Source organism: Bufo gargarizans, chromosome 5 (assembly GCF_014858855.1).
Source record: "Bufo gargarizans isolate SCDJY-AF-19 chromosome 5, ASM1485885v1, whole genome shotgun sequence".
Taxonomy (NCBI): Eukaryota; Metazoa; Chordata; class Amphibia; order Anura; family Bufonidae; genus Bufo; species Bufo gargarizans.
In genome coordinates, this window is record NC_058084.1 from 229,412,122 (window position 1) to 229,433,032 (window position 20,911).

The 20,911-nt window shown below is 46.8% G+C and overlaps 1 protein-coding gene across 8 annotated transcripts in view; it reads left to right on the top strand.

Moving 5' to 3' along the window:
• PTPN3 (protein tyrosine phosphatase non-receptor type 3) overlaps positions 1-20,911 on the top strand; it is a 1,297,151-nt gene that overhangs the window by 499,249 nt on the left and 776,991 nt on the right. The gene's annotated exons all lie outside the window — the stretch shown is intronic.

Genomic DNA, 20,911 nt, shown 5'->3' on the forward strand with positions numbered 1-20,911 from the left:
TGTTCCAAATCACTCTCTCCTAACTGACACCCCTGGGAGGTCACCTGCGATCCTCTCTGGACCAAGGGAACACCATCCTGGAAGGGTGTGGATTTACAGATCCCACTTTCAGTCCTATCTTCCAATCCAACTATAATCCAGCCCAGAATATACCAACCCTGTCTCAGCAACCTACATGCTGCTGAGACTATTGCGTACTGAATTTTAGCTATGCCACCCAGCTAGGTATCTGAGTGGGATATACAACCTTCCCGCACTGTACGCCTTATCACAATATACATACACATATTAGTTCTTTTAATTTATTTTTTGTATAACATAAATAGTGTTTTATTCACACATTCAACAAAACATAAACAGCCTTAACTCGAGCTCAAATAAACACCTTGGCCGTCCAGCCACTAACTAATACATACCAATCCCTCTCTATATGAGGGCCTGGCTGTTAGACCTTTACTATGTTTCCACAGAACCAGGTTGCACACAGTTACCTTGGTTGGTACAGCATCAGTCCCCACACCTCTGATTCTCTGAAGAATATATTAGGCTCCTAACGAGCCACATGACCGACAGGGTTCCACTGCCAACCTACCATTCAGTCTATAAAAATCAGGCCCATAACAGATTTTACAAAAAGGTATACGGCAGCTATGCCTGACATAGATTAACACTGTCCTTCTTTCCATGTCTATCTCAGCCAGCTCACAAGTGGAGAAAGACAAATCCTAGGTTTCATCATTCACAATGCATTCTGCTGGGTGACAAATACCTGTTTTCCCAGACAACTCCCTTCACTCCCTCACATATCCCCCCTCCTAAGTTCAGATCTACAGGGGTGAACTCTTGACGCTAAACAATGCATATGGAACAAGGCATCTGTATTGCCTTGAAGCTTCCCAGCTCGGTGCTCCACTGAAATTGAAGTTATTGAGTGACAATAAACACCTAGTGACCCTGGCATTCCTCTCATTGGATCTACTCATCCAGGTCTGGGTTGAGTGATCAGTCACTAGCCAGAACCACCTCCCCAGCGGGTATGACCTCAGGGCAACTAAAGCCCACAATGCTGTAGTTTTTCTCTGCTGGCGTGAGTTTCCTACTCATGTAGGTAATGGTGTGCTCCTCTCTGTTCACCTCCTGAGACAGGACAGCTACCAGCCCCACCTTTGATGCATCCGTCTGCACAACAAATTCTCTTTGAAGTTTGGTGTAGTGAGGACAGGGGGACTGCACAATGGCAACTTCAACTCCTGAAGTCACTCCATTCCACCTCTTTCATTCCTAAAGCACACTTTTTGGGGTTGGCAGTTAGCCTGGCTATCCTTAGAGAATCCACAATGGCCTGCACCTTGTCCAAGCGACCTCTCCAGTCATTGCTGAAGATGATATATAATCTAGATAGGCTGAGGGCATATCTCCTATTTAGAACTTGCGGGGCACCATGGAGCCCAAACGATAACATGCTATAGTGAAAAAGACCATCAGGGGTGATAAACACAGTTTTTTCTTTAGCGCTATCTGTCGGGGTACTTACCTTTGGTAAGGTCAAGGCGTGGCAAAGTAACCAGGCTCCTCCCAGTCTTTCAATAAGCTTTGTCCACCTGATGCATGGGATAAGCATCAAATTTGGACACAGACATTTCCTAAAATCGTTGCAGAACCGCAATATCCCATCTGGCTTGGGAATCAAAACAATGGGACTGGCCCATTTACTTTTGGATTCCTTTATAACTCGCACTGCAGTATCTTTTGCACTTAATCTGTAATGGGCTTGTCGCACGAGCCTCATGAAACTATCACCTGGGCTCGTGACAATGTCATGTTTGATCATGGATGTATATCTGGGTAAGTCAAGAACATGTCAAAATTCCTACTCACCAACTCTTCAGCCTCTTGCTGTTGTCTTTTAGAGAGGGCGCCTGCTATCTTTACCTTTCCACCAGCTGCCACAGGCTTAAACTTATCCTGTGGGGGTATTAAAGAAGGGCAGACCACCAGTGGCCTCTCTGTGAACAGACTGTCTTTCCATGCTATTAGGCTACTTTCACACTAGCGGCACGGACCTCCGGCAGGCTGTTCCGTCAGGTTGAACAGCCTGCCGATCCGTCCTTGCCGCTAGGTGACCGTGTGCCGCTCCGTCCCTATTGACTATAATAGGGGCAGAGTTCAGTCAGAGGCTCGGTAAGCGCGCGGCGGGAGGCTGCAGGAATAAACCTACGACATGTCCGACATTTTCCATGCCCCGCCGGAACTCCGCCCCCACCCCCATTATAGTCAAAGGGGACGGAGCGGCAGTACGGGGGCAGTCCTCACTAGCGGCAGGACAGATCCGGCAGGCCGTTCATCCGACATGGTATATTTGCTCGGGCTTTCTCTTACCGGGCTTATGTATTGTGGGGAGTTGCTCTGTTAGGCAGGGTGAGCGTACGCAGCACAGAGGCACAAAAACTGTTCTTAACCACGATTCTGTGTTTTATTCACACTTGGCAGGTTAACAGAACAGAAAACAACTTCACCTTAGTTTTAAGTCCTGGTGTTCAGTTCACACCGTTCTTCGGGTACCACATATAGAGATCAAGTCCTGGTGTATGTGCACACCTTGCAACAGACCATCATAAAGAGTTTACGTCCTGGATATCTTTAACCTATACTCCCAGACAGGTTGCAAACATGCATCCAGCCACAAGCACATTAAGACAAACATCAGTTCCCACACTCTAGCTGGTTTTAATGAGGTGTCCGTAAAGCCCGTACCGGTATATGAAATCCGGTCTGGTGTTTGACCTCACCTTGCTGCAATTAGTCGCTGCATAACATCCTGGGAGGAAAATACCTCCATTCCATGAGCAGGCCTTTCACTGTGTCACAGTACCTTGTACTTCACTTCCCCTATTTGCTCTAACACCTCATACGGACCCTGCCACTTGGCCATAAATTTACTTTGTACTGTAGGCACAAGAACTCGGTCTCTGGGTTTAAGGGTTCTTACCTTGGCCGACCTATTGTAAACCCCACTTTGAGCCTTTTGGGCCTCCTCAATATGCTGTTTGACTCCGGGCATAATGGCCGCCACCCTGTCCTGCATAACTGCAATATGCTCTATTACATTTTTGTTGGCAGTGTGTTCTTGCTCCCAAGTTACTTTAGCAGTGTCCAGCAGCCGCCTAGGATCTCTGCCATAAACTAACTCGAATGGAGAAAACCAGGTGAAAGCTTGGCAAGAGAACATCCTAATTCCTTCCATCCTTCTTTTTTAGAATACTCTTTAGAGTTTTTTTTAAAATCTCTCTACAAGTCCTTCTGTCCGACTGGAAAGGATATGGTCCTGAAGACCTGATAAACCGAAGACAACATTGATGCTCCTCTTCTGCTCAAAACATTTGCCCTCAGGTCCAATGAGAGGAGGAGGGGGCTTAAAAAATATGGTACTGTTAGGCCTGGGCCTTCTGTCATACCTACCGCTGTCTCACATGTCATATCTCTAGCATCTCCTGCTACACTGCAAGCTGCTGTCTTCACCAGATGGGGCAGGCACATGCCTGTCAGACACGTCCTTCGGCCACTCTGCCTCAGTGCTCCATCCCATGCTGGGGTCGTATTGGGGCATGCGCCCACCGCTTTCTGTCACTTACGCTTCCAGGGATAAATGCTTCCTGCCTCCCAGCACAGCCCCTGGCCGGGGGTTACAGGTTTAAATAACAGCTTCCTCTCCTAGGAACTTGCCTAAGCGCTGAGTTACTAACAGTAATAGCAAAGGTTCTGTTCTAATCTTCTTTGTTTGACCCAGCATGTTTGACCATCCTGTTTGCCTGCCGCCTGCATTGACTTCTGGACCTGTCTGATGTACCACGCTACTACCTGATACCAGCTTCTGACCTCTGGCTTGTTTCTGACCACACGTCAGCGTCTGCCTCTGACAATCAGCATCAGCATTATCATCTGCTGCTTTTACTTCAGTCTTTTCTGCAATACCACTTCTCACCAATGCGTCTGCTATTGGACTCAGTTCACACTAACTGTGGTTCTAACTGCAACTTGAGCTATTTGAGCATTACCTGTTGTCTGAATCTGTGAGCCAGCTGTCATCGATATTAGATAATCCTGTTGGTGGGGGGGCGTGGCTAGCTGCTGACCAGGAAAGACGTCTGGTGCACCAGCTCCGTCAAAGGAGATTCTATCTAATCTCATCATCCCTTTATTTAAAGTTTAAGAGCCTTATTTAAGAGCCCAAGTGACGCCGTCCAACATCTACCCCATTTAGAGATCTCTCCAGGGTTTATAGTCCACTCCATTCCGGAGTTCAGAGTGAGGCCTAGTGGAGAGTGAATCCTCGGCCTGGATTTAGGAGCCGCCTTTCTTCTCCGTTTGCAAAACCATTGCATACGCAAACCTATGTAGGCTCTCCGGAGAAGCCGACTATCCTCCACCGCAAGCTGAAACCCCTGCTGGGGTCAAGACTTGCCCCGATCAGAGCCTTAGGTGAAGCGGTACAGAGAGGCCATTCCTGACCTGGTTCGGAAGGAGAGCGGGATCATCGCAAAGCTCCTCCGGCAAGATAACCTATCCGGAATCAAGCACGTATTAGCTGCGGTACAATACCTGTCTAATCGAGGTCCTCCTGCGTCTGAAGGCGCACACAGCTCCGGAGCTCCGAGAGGGGCACGGTGAGGTGAGAACCGGAGGCCCGACCGGAGCGGTGCGAGGCGGCTTGCAAAGTTCGTCTTCTGCTCCTGCTCACGCTGTGAAGAATCGACACAGCAAGACATCGACACAGCAAGTTAACCCCTTAAGGACCAGGCTCATTTTCACCTTAAGGACCAGGCCATTTTTTGCTAATCTGACCAGTGTCACTTTAAGTGCTCATAACTTTAAAATGCTTTGACTTACCCAGTTAATTTTTTTGCATAAAAAAATACATTTTTTTACCAAAAATTTTGAAAAATTAGCAAATTTCAAAGTTTCAGTTTCTCTACTTCTGTAATACATAGTAATACCCCCAAAAATTGTGATGACTTTACATTCCCCATATGTCTACTTCATGTTTGTAGCATTTTGGGTATGATATTTTATTTTTGGGGGATGTTACAAGGCTTAGAAGTTTAGAAGCAAATTTTGAAATTTTTGAGAAATCTTCAAAATCCCACTTTTTATGGACCAGTTCAGGTTTGAAGTCATATTGTGAGGCTTAGATAATTGAAACCTCCCAAAAATGACCCCATTCTACACCCCTCAAGGTATTCAAAACAGTTTTTTCAAACTTTATTAACCCTTTAGGTCTTCCACAAGAGTTAATGGCAGATGGAGAAACAATTTTGAAATTTCTATTTTTTGGAAAATTTTCCAATATAATCAATTTTGGGTTAACTGCCAAACAACACTCAAAATGGGTTGCCCTGATTCTGTAGTTTGCAAAAACATCCCATATGTGGTTGTAAACTACTGTTTGGCCGAACATAGAAGGAGGGGAACACATAGAAGGGTAGCACATAGAAGGAGGGGAACACCATATGGGTTTTGGAAGGCAGATTTTGCAGGACTGGTTTTGTTTATACCATGTCCCATTTGAAGCCCCCTGTTGCACCCCTAGAATAGAAATTTAAAAAAAGTGACTCCATCTAAGAAAGTACACCCCTCAAGGTATTCAAAACTGGGTTTACAAACTTTGTTAACCCTTTAGGTGTTCCACAAGAGTTAATGGCAGACGGAGAAACAATTTAGAAATTTCTATTTTTGGGAAAATTTTACAATATACTCAATTTTTTCCAGGAGTAAAACAAGGGTTAACTGCCAAACAACACTCAAAATGGGTTGCCCTGATTCTGTAGTTTGCAAAAACACCCCATATGTGGTCGTATACTACTGTTTGGCCGAACGGTAGCACATAGAAGGAGGGGAACCCCATATGGGCTTTGGAAGGCAGATTTTGCAGGACTGGTTTTGTTTATACCATGTCCCATTTGAAGCCCCCCTGTTGCACCCCTAGAATAGAAATTTCAAAAAAGTGACTCCATCTAAGAAAGTACACCCCTCAAGGTATTCAAAACTGGGTTTACAAACTTTGTTAACCCTTTAGGTGTTCCACAAGAGTTAATGGCATATGGAGAAACAATTTTGAAATTTCAAATCTTTGTAAAATTTTACAATATAATCAATTTTTTTCCAGGAGTAAAACAAGGGTTAACTGCCAGACAACACTCAAAATGGGTTGCCCTGATTCTGTAGTTTGCAGAAACACCCCATATGTGGTCGTAAACTACTGTTTGGTCGAACGGGAGCACATAGAAGGAGGGGAACACCATATGGATTTTGGAAGGCAGATTTTGCAGGACTGGTTTTGTTTATACCATGTCCCATTTGAAGCCCCCCTGTTGCACCCCTAGAATAGAAATTTCAATAAAGTGACTCCATCTAAGAAAGTACACCCCTCAAGGTATTCAAAACTGGGTTTACAAATTTGTTAACCCTTTAGGTGTTCCACAAGAGTTAATGGCAGATGGAGAAACAATTTTGAAATTTCTATTTTTTGAAAATTTTTCCAATATAATTAATTTTTTCCAGGAGTAAAACAAGGGTTAACTGCCAAACACTCAAAATGGGTTGCCCTGATTCTGTAGTTTGCAAAAACACCCCATATGTGGTCGTAAACTACTGTTTGGCCGAACGCTAGCACATAGAAGGAGGGGAACCCCATATGGGTTTTGGAAGGCAGATTTTGCAGGACTGGTTTTGTTTATACCATGTCCCATTTGAAGCCCCCTGTTGCACCCCTAGAATAGAAATTTCAAAAAAGTGACTCCATCTAAGAAAGTACACCCCTCAAGGTATTCAAAACTGGGTTTACAAACTTTGTTAACCCTTTAGGTGTTCCACAAGAGTTAATGGCAGATGGAGAAACAATTTAGAAATTTCTATTTTTTGGAAAATTTTACAATATAATAAATTTTTTCCAGGAGTAAAACAAAGGTTAACTGCCAAACAACACTCAAAATGGGTTGCCCTGATTCTGTCTTTTGCAGAAACACCCCATATGTGGTGGTAAACTACTATTTGGCTAAACGGCAGGACATAGAAGAAGGGGAACGTCATATGGTTTTTGGAAGGCAGATTTTGCTGGACTGGTTTATTTACACCATGTACCCTTTCAAGCCCCCTGATGCACCCCTAGAGTAGAAACTTAATAAAAGTGACCCCATCTAGGAAACTACCGGATAAGGTGGTTGTTGTTTTGGGACTATTTTTGGGGTAAATTTGATTTTTGGTTGCTCTATATTACTCTTTTTTGAGGCAATGTAACAAAAAAATTCTAAAATTGTTTCTACATTCGCTATTTAGTTTTGTGGAACACTTAAAGGGTTAACATAGTTTGCAAAGTAACTTTTGAATACCTTGAGGGGTGTAGTTTCTTAGATAGGGTCAATTTTTTGGAGTTTCTAGTCTAGGCTACATCAGGGGGGGCTTCTAATGGGACATGGTGTAAAAAATAAAAACTGTCCATCAAAATATGCCTTCCAGAAACCGTATGGAGTTCCCTTCGTTCTATGCCCTGCCGTGCGGCTATATAGCCATTTACGACCACATATGGGGTGTCTCTGCAAACTACAGAATTGGGTCAATAAATATTTAGTTTTGTTTGACTGTTAACCCTTGCTTTATTACCGGCAAAATGGATTTAAATTTAAATTTTGCCCAAAAATAGGTGTTTTGGCACCGTTTTTATTTTATATTTTTAACACCGTTCATCCGAGGCGTTTGGTAAAAAGTTATTTTTATAGCGACGACTTTTAGGCACGCGACGATGCCCAATATGTATGGCTCTCAGACTTTAGAGACACTAAGCAGGCATCCTAAAACTGCGGCCCTCCAGATGTTGTAAAACTACAATTCCCACCATGCCCTGATGATGGCTGTAGGTTGTATGGGCATGCTGGGAGTTATAGTTTTACAACATCTGGAGGGCCGCAGTTTGAGGATGCCTGCACTAAAACTAATATTTTTTGGGGAAAGAAAAATTGTTTTTGTGTCTCCAAAGTCTGAGAGCCATAGTGTTTTATGTTCTCTAGTGAACTGTTGGGGATTATAAAAATTTGGTACTCCATGAAAGTGTGATACTCCCTGAAGCAATCGATAATGCAGAGGCCCGGATGATCGGGGCACGTGTTACATTGAGTAGTGGTGTCCTTCCGTATCCCCCTCTTGTGACACACTCTGCACTTTTTTGGGGTTCGTCCCTTCTTTCCAGTATGGGGGACCACACCTGGAAAGTGTTGGCCAGGGACGATCCGGGCGCCTCCAGTTCCCGAGGTACTCCGGCCTGCTCTTTCCCGGTCCGAAAAGATCAGGTCCTTGAGGACTGCCTCATAGAATTGGAGGAATGTCCCTGTGCTGCCAGCGCTTCGGGATAGTACAAAAGAGTTGTACATGGCAACCTGCACCAAGTAGACCGCAACTTTTTTGTACCATGCCCGGGTTTTGCGCATGGCGTTATATGGCGTGAGGACTTGATCAGAGAGATCAACTCCTCCCATATACCGATTGTAGTCGACGATACAATCGGGCTTGAGGACCGTTGCCGCGGTACCTCGCACAGGGACTGGGGTGGTGCTGTTACCGTGGATTGTGGACAGCATAAGGACATCCCTCTTGTCCTTATACCTGACCAGCAACAGGTTTCCACTGGTAAGTGCACGGGTCTCACCCCTGGGGATAGGTACCTGGAGGGGGTAGGCAGGGAGGCCGCGTTGATTTTTCTGCACGGTCCCACAAGCGAACGTGGATCTGGCGGCAAGGGACCTGAACAAGGGAATGCTGGTATAAAAGTTATCCACGTACAAGTGGTAACCACTATCCAGCAGTGGGTACATAGAGTCCCACACGAGTTTCCCGCTAACACCCAGAGTGGGGGGACATTCTGGGGGTTGAATACGGGAATCTCGCCCCTCGTACACACGAAATTTGTAAGTGTACCCTGAGGTACTCTCACAAATTTTGTATAGCTTCACGCCATACCTCGCCCGCTTTGTGGGAATATATTGAAGGAAACTGAGTCTCCCTTTGAACGCAACGAGAGACTCATCAACCGCGACCTCCCTTCCAGGTACGTAGGCCTGCTGAAATGTGGCCCCAAAGTGATCGATGACCGGCCGTATCTTATACAGCCGGTCATAGGCAGGATCACCTCGGGGTGGACATGCTGCATTATCGGAATAATGCAGACATTTCCGGATGGCCTCAAACCGGTGACGTGTCATGACCATACTGTACAGTGGGGTCTGGTACAGGACGTCCCCACTCCAGTATTGCCTGACACTGGGTTTTTGGACTAGACCCATATGCAGCACGAGGCCCCAAAATGTCCTCATTTCGGCTGCACTGACCAGCGTCCAGCCACCGGGTCTAGCCAAAACTGAGCCTGGGTTTTGAGCGACGAACTGTTGGGTGTACAGATTCGTCTGCTCCACCATCAAATTCACCAGTGGGTTACTGAAAAAAAAAAAAATAGTCTATTTCAGTAAACCCCACTGTGGGAATCTGGATTCCAGGATTGCCAGCGAAATCCGGAATCTCAGGCTCAAAGTCCACTGGGGGACACCAGCTAAGTTCATCGGCAGGGGGCTCCGGTGGACTTATTTGGTGGGCCGGGAAACCAGTACGAACCCCAGGGCGGCTCGTACTAGGGTGGGCCACAGGATCCCTAGCATGTGCGGCCCCTGGCTCCGCCTGGCGGCGTCTCCGCCGCCTTGGTGGCTCATCGTCATCCGATGATGATGAGGAGGATGCGGATGATAAAAGGAATGTGGGGTCATCCTCATCCTCACTGGGGCTCTCAGAGTCGGAGGCAATCTGGGCGTATGCCTCCTCGGCCGAGAACGCCCGGCGGGCCATTGGTGTGTGTGCGTGTAGGTGTGCGTGTGTGGAAAACTTTATTATATGTGCGTGTGTGTGGGGGCAACGGGTGTTCGCTGGTGGGGGGGGGCAAGTGGCAGGGGGGGTCGGGGTTAGGGTTAGATGGATAGATGGAAGTTTGGAATAAAAGTACTTACTTTTCCCTTCTTTCCCTGCCTAACGGTGCCTCTCCCTCAATGACCCTAACCTACCTGGGTGGCGATGGGTGCAGGAGGGTGATGGATGCCGATTAGGGGGACACAGGAGCTGGTGCTGGACGATGCTGCACGGTCAGGGTGCTGGACAGGAAGTGGAGGGGAGAGAGGAGCGCAGGAAGTTTGAATCTCGCGCCTCTCTCCCCTGCACCAATTAGCACCCTGGACAGCAGTGTTCAGCACCAGGGCCAGCACCGCCTCCTCAAATCCTCGGACTGCGATTGGTGGTGCGATCGTACGCGCTGTAAAACGCCCAGGTGAGAACCATTCCCATAGGGAATCATTAAGAAAAAGAAGAAAATCCAGCTCTCTCCGGTGAAAAAATGAAAAACTTTAATCCAGCAAGTTTAAAATCCATACAGGTGTACAAATAGCAGTCAACGCGTTTCAGACCTCAGAGAAATATGGGTCCTTCCTCATGGTTTTGTCATGAGGAAGGACCCATATTTCTCTGAGGTCTGAAACGCGTTGACTGCTATTTGTACACCTGTATGGATTTTAAACTTGCTGGATTAAAGTTTTTCATTTTTTCACCGGAGAGAGCTGGATTTTCTTCTTTTTCTTACTGTATATACCGCATCCAGGAGCGGCATCCGTGCACCTCTGGTGATTTTACTACTGCAGGTGAGAGCTGCCTTACGTTTTCTTCCATAGGGAATCATTGGTTTCTCCCTGTTGAGCGTTTTACAGCGCGTAGGAACGCGCTGTAAAACGCTCAGGTCTGAACTTAGGGTAAGAGCTAAACCCACCCCAAAAGAACCTCCCAGAGATGTGATCTGTCGTCTGTTCAATTCCAAGTAAGTAAGGGATGACATTCTGCGACTAGCTCGCACAAACCCTCCTAACTCACTAGAAGGTTCCTCGATATCTATTTTTCAAGACCTGGCAAGAGTTACACTCTCTAAAAGAAACATCCTGAGACCTCTCAATGAAGTTCTGCGGAGAAGGAACATTCCTTACAAATGGTTGTTCCCTTTTGGTCTCTCTCTCTCACATGAGGAGAAAAGATATATTCTTAGAAACTATGCAGAGTTACCAGATCTCCTCACCGAACTTAACATCCTAGACATTGACATACCAGATTGGTCTCCGATCCAGGACCTCACAGGTTGACCTAGGATCCCACCACCACCCAAAAATCGGAAGAGACAAGGGAAGATGACCCCCAGAAGAATTGAGATGGACCCGACCTGAACCCCAGTGGTACTGGGTGATATGTTCTTTTTGAGTGCCACCACTATATTGTCACTATTGTTCTTGTTAGATTGATACTATATTGTTAGTGTTTCCCCATATGTGAGCTGGGACAGGAGAGGTACTGATTTTGTGAGAAATTCCCCTTACTTACTCACTCTCTTCACAGATTTCATTTTAACTGGGACTCCCCTGTCTCTTCTTTGAAAGGGACATGTTGGCCTAGTGTCACAGTTCATCTCCCCTCCCCTCACCTCACCACTTTCTCAGGCAGACCCTAAATCCTTTAGAATTATAGCTCCTACCATACATCCTGTTATATAAGTTATGTATTATTCCGCTTCAAAAAGTTTCTGCCTGTTTTGCAAAGAGTTGGCCCGGGACAGAGTGGTGGGATGCCTATACATCCCATTACTCTAGTTCTGACATCTCCGCTCTCCTAACAGCAAGAACCCCTTGAACTCAGACGGCCTCTCCATTGAGCCACTTTAAAGGTCCCACCCTCCTCTAACCAAAATTTTTGGCCTTATGGGTAGTATCAATATATCTTGCCTAAGTATGTTCTTTACTCATACAAAAATGTTTATTTCAGACATGACCCTTATGGACTCCAGTTTATGTGACATTGAATTTCTTGTCATATGTTCTTATTAGCTATGATATTTATATCTTGCTATACTTGTATTAACATGTTCCTATTGGTTCTAAAACATTTTCGCTCCCATTCATCCCCCCCCCCACTCCTCCCTTCTCATCCTATAAGGGCGCTGGGCATATTCAACACAATTTACCTCAGTCCACACCTCCTCCAAAAACACAAGCCATTCTCACTATCATATGGCTAACATAAAATTCACCTCTTACAATGTAAGAGGTCTTAACGCAATAGTTAAACGCAGTCAGATCCTACACGCTTTGAAAAAAAAACACACAGATGTCATTTTCTTTCAAGAAACTCATTTCCGCGAAGAAAAGACACCAGCTTTGCGAGGGCACTTCTTTGACAAATGGTTTCATTCCCACACTCCTACCAAGAATTCGAAAGGAGTAGCCATTGCTTTCTCGAAACGTGTATCCTTTGACCTAATCCTCCAACAAAAAGATAAGGATTAGAGTTGAGCGAACACCTGGATGTTCGGGTTCGAGAAGTTCGGCCGAACATCCCGGAAATGTTCGGGTTCGGGATCCGAACCCGATCCGAACTTCGTCCCGAACCCGAACCCCATTGAAGTCAATGGGGACCCGAACTTTTCGGCACTAAAACGGCTGTAAAACAGCCCAGGAAAGGGCTAGAGGGCTGCAAAAGGCAGCAACATGTAGGTAAATCCCCTGCAAACAAATGTGGATAGGGAAATGAATTAAAATAAAAATTAAATAAATAAAAATTAACCAAAATCAATTGGAGAGAGGTTCCATAGCAGAGAATCTGGCTTCCCGTCACCCACCACTGGAACAGTCCATTCTCAGATATTTAGGCCCCGGCACCCAGGCAGAGGAGAGAGGTCCCGTAACAGACAATCTGGCTTCATGTCAGCAGAGAATCAGTCTTCATGTCATAGCAGAGAATCAGGCTTCACGTCACCCACCACTGTAAGAGTCCATTTTCATAAATTTAGGCCCAGCACCCAGGCAGAGGAGAGAGGTCCCGTAACAGACAATCTGGCTTCATGTCAGCAGAGAATCAGTCTTCATATCATAGCAGAGAATCAGGCTTCACGTCAGCCACCAATGCAACAGTCCATTGTCAGATATTTAGGCCCAGCACCCAGGCAGAGGAGAGAGGTCCCATAACAGAGGATCTGGCTTCATGTCAGCAGAGAATCAGTCTTCATGTCATAGCAGAGAATCAGGCTTCACGTCACCCACCACTGTAAGAGTCCATTTTCATAAATTTAGGCCCAGCACCCAGGCAGAGGAGAGAGGTCCCGTAACAGAGGATCTGGCTTCATGTCAGCAGAGAATCAGTCTGCATGTCATAGCAGAGAATCAGGCTTCACGTCAGCCACCACTGCAACAGTCCATTGTCATAAATTTAGGCCCAGCACCCAGGCAGAGGAGAGAGGTCCCGTAACAGACAATCTGGCTTCATGTCAGCAGAGAATTAGTCTGCATGTCATAGCAGAGAATCAGGCTTCACGTCAGCCACCACTGCAACAGTCCATTGTCATAAATTCAGGCCCAGCACCCAGGCAGAGGAGAGAGGTCCCGTAACAGACAATCTGGCTTCATGTCAGCAGAGAATCAGTCTGCATGTCATAGCAGAGAATGAGGCTTCACGTCAGCCACCACTGCAACAATCCATTGGCATATATTTAGGCCTAGCACACAGGCAGAGGAGAGAGGTCCCGTAACAGACAATCTGGCTTCATGTCAGCAGAGAATTAGTCTGCATGTCATAGCAGAGAATCAGGCTTCACGTCAGCCACCACTGCAACAGTCCATTGTCATAAATTCAGGCCCAGCACCCAGGCAGAGGAGAGAGGTCCCGTAACAGACAATCTGGCTTCATGTCAGCAGAGAATCAGTCTGCATGTCATAGCAGAGAATGAGGCTTCACGTCAGCCACCACTGCAACAATCCATTGGCATATATTTAGGCCTAGCACACAGGCAGAGGAGAGAGGTCCCGTAACAGACAATCTGGCTTCATGTCAGCAGAGAATCAGTCTGCATGTCATAGCAGAGAATGAGGCTTCACGTCAGCCACCACTGCAACAATCCATTGGCATATATTTAGGCCTAGCACACAGGCAGAGGAGAGAGGTCCCGTAACAGACAATCTGGCTTCATGTCAGCAGAGAATCAGTCTGCATGTCATAGCAGAGAATCAGGCTTCACGTCAGCCACCACTGCAACAATCCATTGGCATATATTTAGGCCTAGCACACAGGCAGAGGAGAGAGGTCCCGTAACAGACAATCTGGCTTCATGTCAGCAGAGAATCAGTCTGCATGTCATAGCAGAGAATGAGGCTTCACGTCACCCACCACTGCAACAATCCATTGGCATATATTTAGGCCTAGCACACAGGCAGAGGAGAGAGGTCCCGTAACAGACAATCTGGCTTCATGTCAGCAGAGAATCAGTCTGCATGTCATAGCAGAGAATGAGGCTTCACGTCACCCACCACTGCAACAGTCCATTTTCATAAATTTAGGCCCAGCACCCAGGCAGAGGAGAGAGGTCCCGTAACAGACAATCTGGCTTCATGTCAGCAGAGAATTAGTCTGCATGTCATAGCAGAGAATCAGGCTTCACGTCAGCCACCACTGCAACAGTCCATTGGCATATATTTAGGCCCTGGCACCCAGACAGAGGAGAGGTTCATTCAACTTTGGGTAGCCTTGCAATATAATGGTAAAATGAAAATAAAAATAGGATTGAATGAGGAAGTGCCCTGGAGTCCAATAATATATGGTTATGGGGAGGTAGTTAATGTCTAATCTGGACAAGGGACGGACAGGTCCTGTGGGATCCATGCCTGGTTCATTTTTATGAACGTCAGCTTGTCCACATTGGCTGTAGACAGGCGGCTGCGTTTGTCTGTAATGACGCCCCCTGCCGTGCTGAATACACGTTCAGACAAAACGCTGGCTGCCGGGCAGGCCAGCACCTCCAAGGCATAAAAGGCTAGCTCTGGCCACGTGGACAATTTAGAGACCCAGAAGTTGAATGGGGCCGAACCATCAGTCAGTACGTGGAGGGGTGTGCACACGTACTGTTCCACCATGTTAGTGAAATGTTGCCTCCTGCTAACACGTTGCGTATCAGGTGGTGGTGCAGTTAGCTGTGGCGTGTTGACAAAAGTTTTCCACATCTCTGCCATGCTAACCCTGCCCTCAGAGGAGCTGGCCGTGACACAGCTGCCTTGGCGACCTCTTGCTCCTCCTCTGCCTTGGCCTTGGGCTTCCACTTGTTCCCCTGTGACATTTGGGAATGCTCTCAGTAGCGCGTCTACCAACGTGCGCTTGTACTCGCGCATCTTCCTATCACGCTCCAGTGCAGGAAGTAAGGTGGGCACATTGTCTTTGTAGCGTGGATCCAGCAGGGTGGCAACCCAGTAGTCCGCACAGGTTAAAATGTGGGCAACTCTGCTGTCGTTGCGCAGGCACTGCAGCATGTAGTCGCTCATGTGTGCCAGGCTGCCCAGGGGTAAGGACAAGCTGTCCTCTGTGGGAGGCGTATCGTCATCGTCCTGCCTTTCCCCCCAGCCACGCACCAGTGATGGACCCGAGCTGCGTTGGGTGCCACCCCGCTGTGACCATGCTTCATCCTCATCCTCCTCCACCTCCTCCTCATCCTCGTCCTCCTCGTCCTCCAGTAGTGGGCCCTGGCTGGCCACATTTGTACCTGGCCTCTGCTGTTGCCAAAAACCTCCCTCTGAGTCACTTCGAAGAGACTGGCCTGAAAGTGCTAAAAATGACCCCTCTTCCTCCTCCTCCTCCTCCTCCTCCTGGGCCACCTCCTCTTCCATCATCGCCCTAAGTGTTTTCTCAAGGAGACATAGAAGTGGTATTGTAACGCTGATAACGGTGTCATCGCCACTGGCCATGTTGGTGGAGTACTCGAAACAGCGCAACAGGGCACACAGGTCTCGCATGGAGGCCCAGTCATTGGTGGTGAAGTGGTGCTGTTCTGTAGTGCGACTGACCCGTGCGTGCTGCAGCTGAAACTCCACTATGGCCTGCTGCTGCTCGCACAGTCTGTCCAGCATGTGCAAGGTGGAGTTCCACCTGGTGGGCACGTCGCATATGAGGCGGTGAGCGGGAAGGCCGAAGTTACGCTGTAGCGCAGACAGGCGAGCAGCGGCAGGATGTGAACGCCGGAAGCGCGAACAGACGGCCCGCACTTTATACAGCAGCTCTGACATGTCGGGGTAGTTGTGAATGAACTTCTGCACCACCAAATTCAGCACATGCGCCAAGCAAGGGATGTGCGTCAAATTGGCTAGTCCCAGAGCTGCAACGAGATTTCGCCCATTATCACACACCACCAGGCCGGGCTTGAGGCTCACCGGCAGCAACCACTCGTCGGTCTGTTGTTCAATACCCCGCCACAACTCCTGTGCGGTGTGGGGCCTGTCCCCCAAACATATGAGTTTCAGAATGGCCTGCTGACGTTTACCCCGGGCTGTGCTGAAGTTGGTGGTGAAGGTGTGTGGCTGACTGGATGAGCAGGTGGAAGAAGAGGAGGAGGAAGCCGAGAAGGAGGAGGTGGCAACAGGAGGCAAAGAATGTTGCCCTGCGATCCTTGGCGGCGGAAGGACGTGCGCCAAACAGCTCTCCGCCTGGGGCCCAGCTGCCACTACATTTACCCAGTGTGCAGTTAGGGAGATATAGCGTCCCTGGCCGTGCTTACTGGTCCACGTATCTGTGGTTAGGTGGACCTTGCTACAGATGGCGTTGCGCAGTGCACACTTGATTTTATCGGATACTTGGTTGTGCAGGGAAGGCACGGCTCTCTTGGAGAAGTAGTGCCGGCTGGGAACAACATACTGTGGGACAGCAAGCGACATGAGCTGTTTGAAGCTGTCTGTGTCCACCAGCCTAAATGACAGCATTTCATAGGCCAGTAGTTTAGAAATGCTGGCATTCAGGGCCAGGGATCGAGGGTGGCTAGGTGGGAATTTACGCTTTCTATCAAATGTTTGTGAGATGGAGAGCTGAACGCTGGCGTGTGACATGGTTGAGACGCTTGGTGACGGAGGTGGTGGTGGTGGTGTTGGTGGTACATCCCCTGTTTGCTGGGCGGCAGGTGCCAACGTTCCTCCAGAGGCGGAGGAAGAGGCCGAGGCGGCAGCAGCAGAATAGGCCGAGGCGGCAGCAGCAGAAGAGGTAGCAGGGGGAGCCTGAGTGACTTCCTTGGTTTTAAGGTGTTTACTCCACTGCAGTTCATGCTTTGCATGCAGGTGCCTGGTCATGCAGGTTGTGCTCAGGTTCAGAACGTTAATGCCTCGCTTCAGGCTCTGATGGCACAGCGTGCAAACCACTCGGGTCTTGTCGTCAGCACATTGTTTGAAGAAGTGCCATGCCAGGGAACTCCTTGAAGCTGCCTTTGGGGTGCTCGGTCCCAGATGGCGGCGGTCAGTAGCAGGCGGAGTCTCTTGGCGGCGGGTGTTCTGCTTTTGCCCACTGCTCCCTCTTTTGCTACGCTGTTGGCTCGGTCTCACCACTGCCTCTTCCTCCGAACTGTGAAAGTCAGTGGCACGACCTTCATTCCATGTGGGGTCTAGGACCTCATCGTCCCCTGCATCGTCTTCCACCCAGTCTTGATCCCTGACCTCCTGTTCAGTCTGCACACTGCAGAAAGACGCAGCAGTTGGCACCTGTGTTTCGTCATCATCAGAGACATGCTGAGGTGGTATTCCCATGTCCTCATCATCAGGAAACATAAGTGGTTGTGCGTCAGTGCATTCTATGTCTTTCACCGCTGGGGAAGGGCTAGGTGGATGGCCTTGGGAAACCCTGCCAGCGGAGTCTTCAAACAGCATAAGAGACTGCTGCATAACTTGAGGCTGAGACAGTTTCCCTGGTATGCATGGGGGTGATGTGACAGACTGATGGGGTTGGTTTTTAGGCGCCATCTGTGCGCTTTCTGCAGAAGACTGGGTGGGAGATAATGTGAACGTGCTGGATCCACTGTCGGCCACCCAATTGACTAATGCCTGTACCTGCTCAGGCCTTACCATCCTTAGAACGGCATTGGGCCCCACCATATATCGCTGTAAATTCTGGCGGCTACTGGGACCTGAGGTAGTTGGTACACTAGGACGTGTGGATGTGGCAGAACGGCCACGTCCTCTCCCAGCACCAGAGGGTCCACTAACACCACCACGACCATGTCCACGTCCGCGTCCCTTACTAGATGTTTTTCTCATTGTTATGGTTCACCACAACAACAAATATATTATTTGGCCCAATGTATTGTATTCAAATTCAGTGGGATATAAATTTGAGGCCTAGTATTTAGGCGCTGGGTGACCGGTATGGATTTACTAACAGAATTAGACTTGGAAATGCACAGTAGCGTGTGTGTGAAGTTATTCTGAATGACCCTATGTGCACCTTGAATATTATATACCCTTTTTGGGATAGATTTCAAATAGCTCTGATATAGCAGGAACCACTAAATTATGAAATTGCTAAATTGGGAATTGTACTTCAACCCAGAACAAAAAATGTGCTTTGACGGACACTAAATAACTTTCCCAGCTAGAACAGGACAGCGGTAACGAGAGATTTAGCGGGATATAAATTTGAGGCCTAGTATTTAGGCGCTGGGTGACCGGTATGGATTTAGTGACAGAATTAGACTTGGAAATGCACAGAAGCGTGTGTGTGAAGTTATTCTGAATGACCCTATGTGCACCTTGAATATTATATACCCTTTTTGGGATAGATTTCAAATAGCTCTGATATAGCAGGAACCACTAAATTATGAAATTGCTAAATTGGGAATTGTATTTCAACCCAGAACAAAAAATGTGCTTTGACGGACACTAAATATCTTGCCCAGCAACAACAGTACAGCGGTAACGAGAGATTTAGCGGGATATAAATTTGAGGCCTAGTATTTAGGCGCTGGGTGACAGGTATGGATTTAGTGACAGAATTAGACTGGGATATGCACAGTAGCGTGTGTGTGTGAAGTTATTCTGAATGACCCTATGTGCACCTTGAATATTATATACCCTTTTAGGGATAGATTTCAAATAGCTCTGATATAGCAGAAACCACTAAATTATGAAATTGCTAAATTGGGAATTGTACTTCAACCCAGAACAAAAAATGTGCTTTGACGGACACTAAATAACTTTCCCAGCTAGAACAGGACAGCGGTAACGAGAGATTTAGCGGGATATAAATTTGAGGCCTAGTATTTAGGCGCTGGGTGACCGGTATGGATTTAGTGACAGAATTAGACTTGGAAATGCACAGAAGCGTGTGTGTGAAGTTATTCTGAATGACCCTATGTGCACCTTGAATATTATATACCCTTTTTGGGATAGATTTCAAATAGCTCTGATATAGCAGGAACCACTAAATTATGAAATTGCTAAATTGGGAATTGTACTTCAACCCAGAACAAAAAATGTGCTTTGACGGACACTAAATAACTTTCCCAGCTACAACAGGACAGCGGTAACGAGAGATTTAGCGGGATATAAATTTGAGGCCTAGTATTTAGGCGCTGGGTGACAGGTATGGGTTTAGTGACAGAATTAGACTTGGAAATACACAGTAGCGGGTGTGTGTGAAGTTATTCTGAATGACCCAATGTGCACCTTGAATATTATATACCCTTTTAGGGATAGATTTCAAATAGCTCTGATATAGCAGAAACCACTAAATTATGAAATTGCTAAATTGGGAATTGTATTTCAACCCAGAACAAAAAATGTGCTTTGACGGACACTAAATATCTTGCCCAGCAACAACAGTACAGCGGTAACGAGAGATTTAGCGGGATATAAATTTGAGGCCTAGTATTTAGGCGCTTGGTGACAGGTATGGATTTAGTGACAGAATTAGACTGGGATATGCACAGTAGCGTGTGTGTGTGAAGTTATTCTGAATGACCCTATGTGCACCTTGAATATTATATACCCTTTTAGGGATAGATTTCAAATAGCTCTGATATAGCAGAAACCACTAAATTATGAAATTGCTAAATTGGGAATTGTACTTCAACCCAGAACAAAAAATGTGCTTTGACGGACACTAAATAACTTTCCCAGCTAGAACAGGACAGCGGTAACGAGAGATTTAGCGGGATATAAATTTGAGGCCTAGTATTTAGGCGCTGGGTGACCGGTATGGATTTAGTGACAGAATTAGACTTGGAAATGCACAGAAGCGTGTGTGTGAAGTTATTCTGAATGACCCTATGTGCACCTTGAATATTATATACCCTTTTTGGGATAGATTTCAAATAGCTCTGATATAGCAGGAACCACTAAATTATGAAATTGCTAAATTGGGAATTGTACTTCAACCCAGAACAAAAAATGTGCTTTGACGGACACTAAATAACTTTCCCAGCTACAACAGGACAGCGGTAACGAGAGATTTAGCGGGATATAAATTTGAGGCCTAGTATTTAGGCGCTGGGTGACAGGTATGGGTTTAGTGACAGAATTAGACTTGGAAATACACAGTAGCGGGTGTGTGTGAAGTTATTCTGAATGACCCAATGTGCACCTTGAATATTATATACCCTTTTAGGGATAGATTTCAAATAGCTCTGATATAGCAGAAACCACTAAATTATGAAATTGCTAAATTGGGAATTGTATTTCAACCCAGAACAAAAAATGTGCTTTGACGGACACTAAATATCTTGCCCAGCAACAACAGTACAGCGGTAACGAGAGATTTAGCGGGATATAAATTTGAGGCCTAGTATTTAGGCGCTGGGTGACAGGTATGGATTTAGTGACAGAATTAGACTGGGATATGCACAGTAGCGTGTGTGTGTGAAGTTATTCTGAATGACCCTATGTGCACCTTGAATATTATATACCCTTTTAGGGATAGATTTCAAATAGCTCTGATATAGCAGAAACCACTAAATTATGAAATTGCTAAATTGGGAATTGTACTTCAACCCAGAACAAAAAAT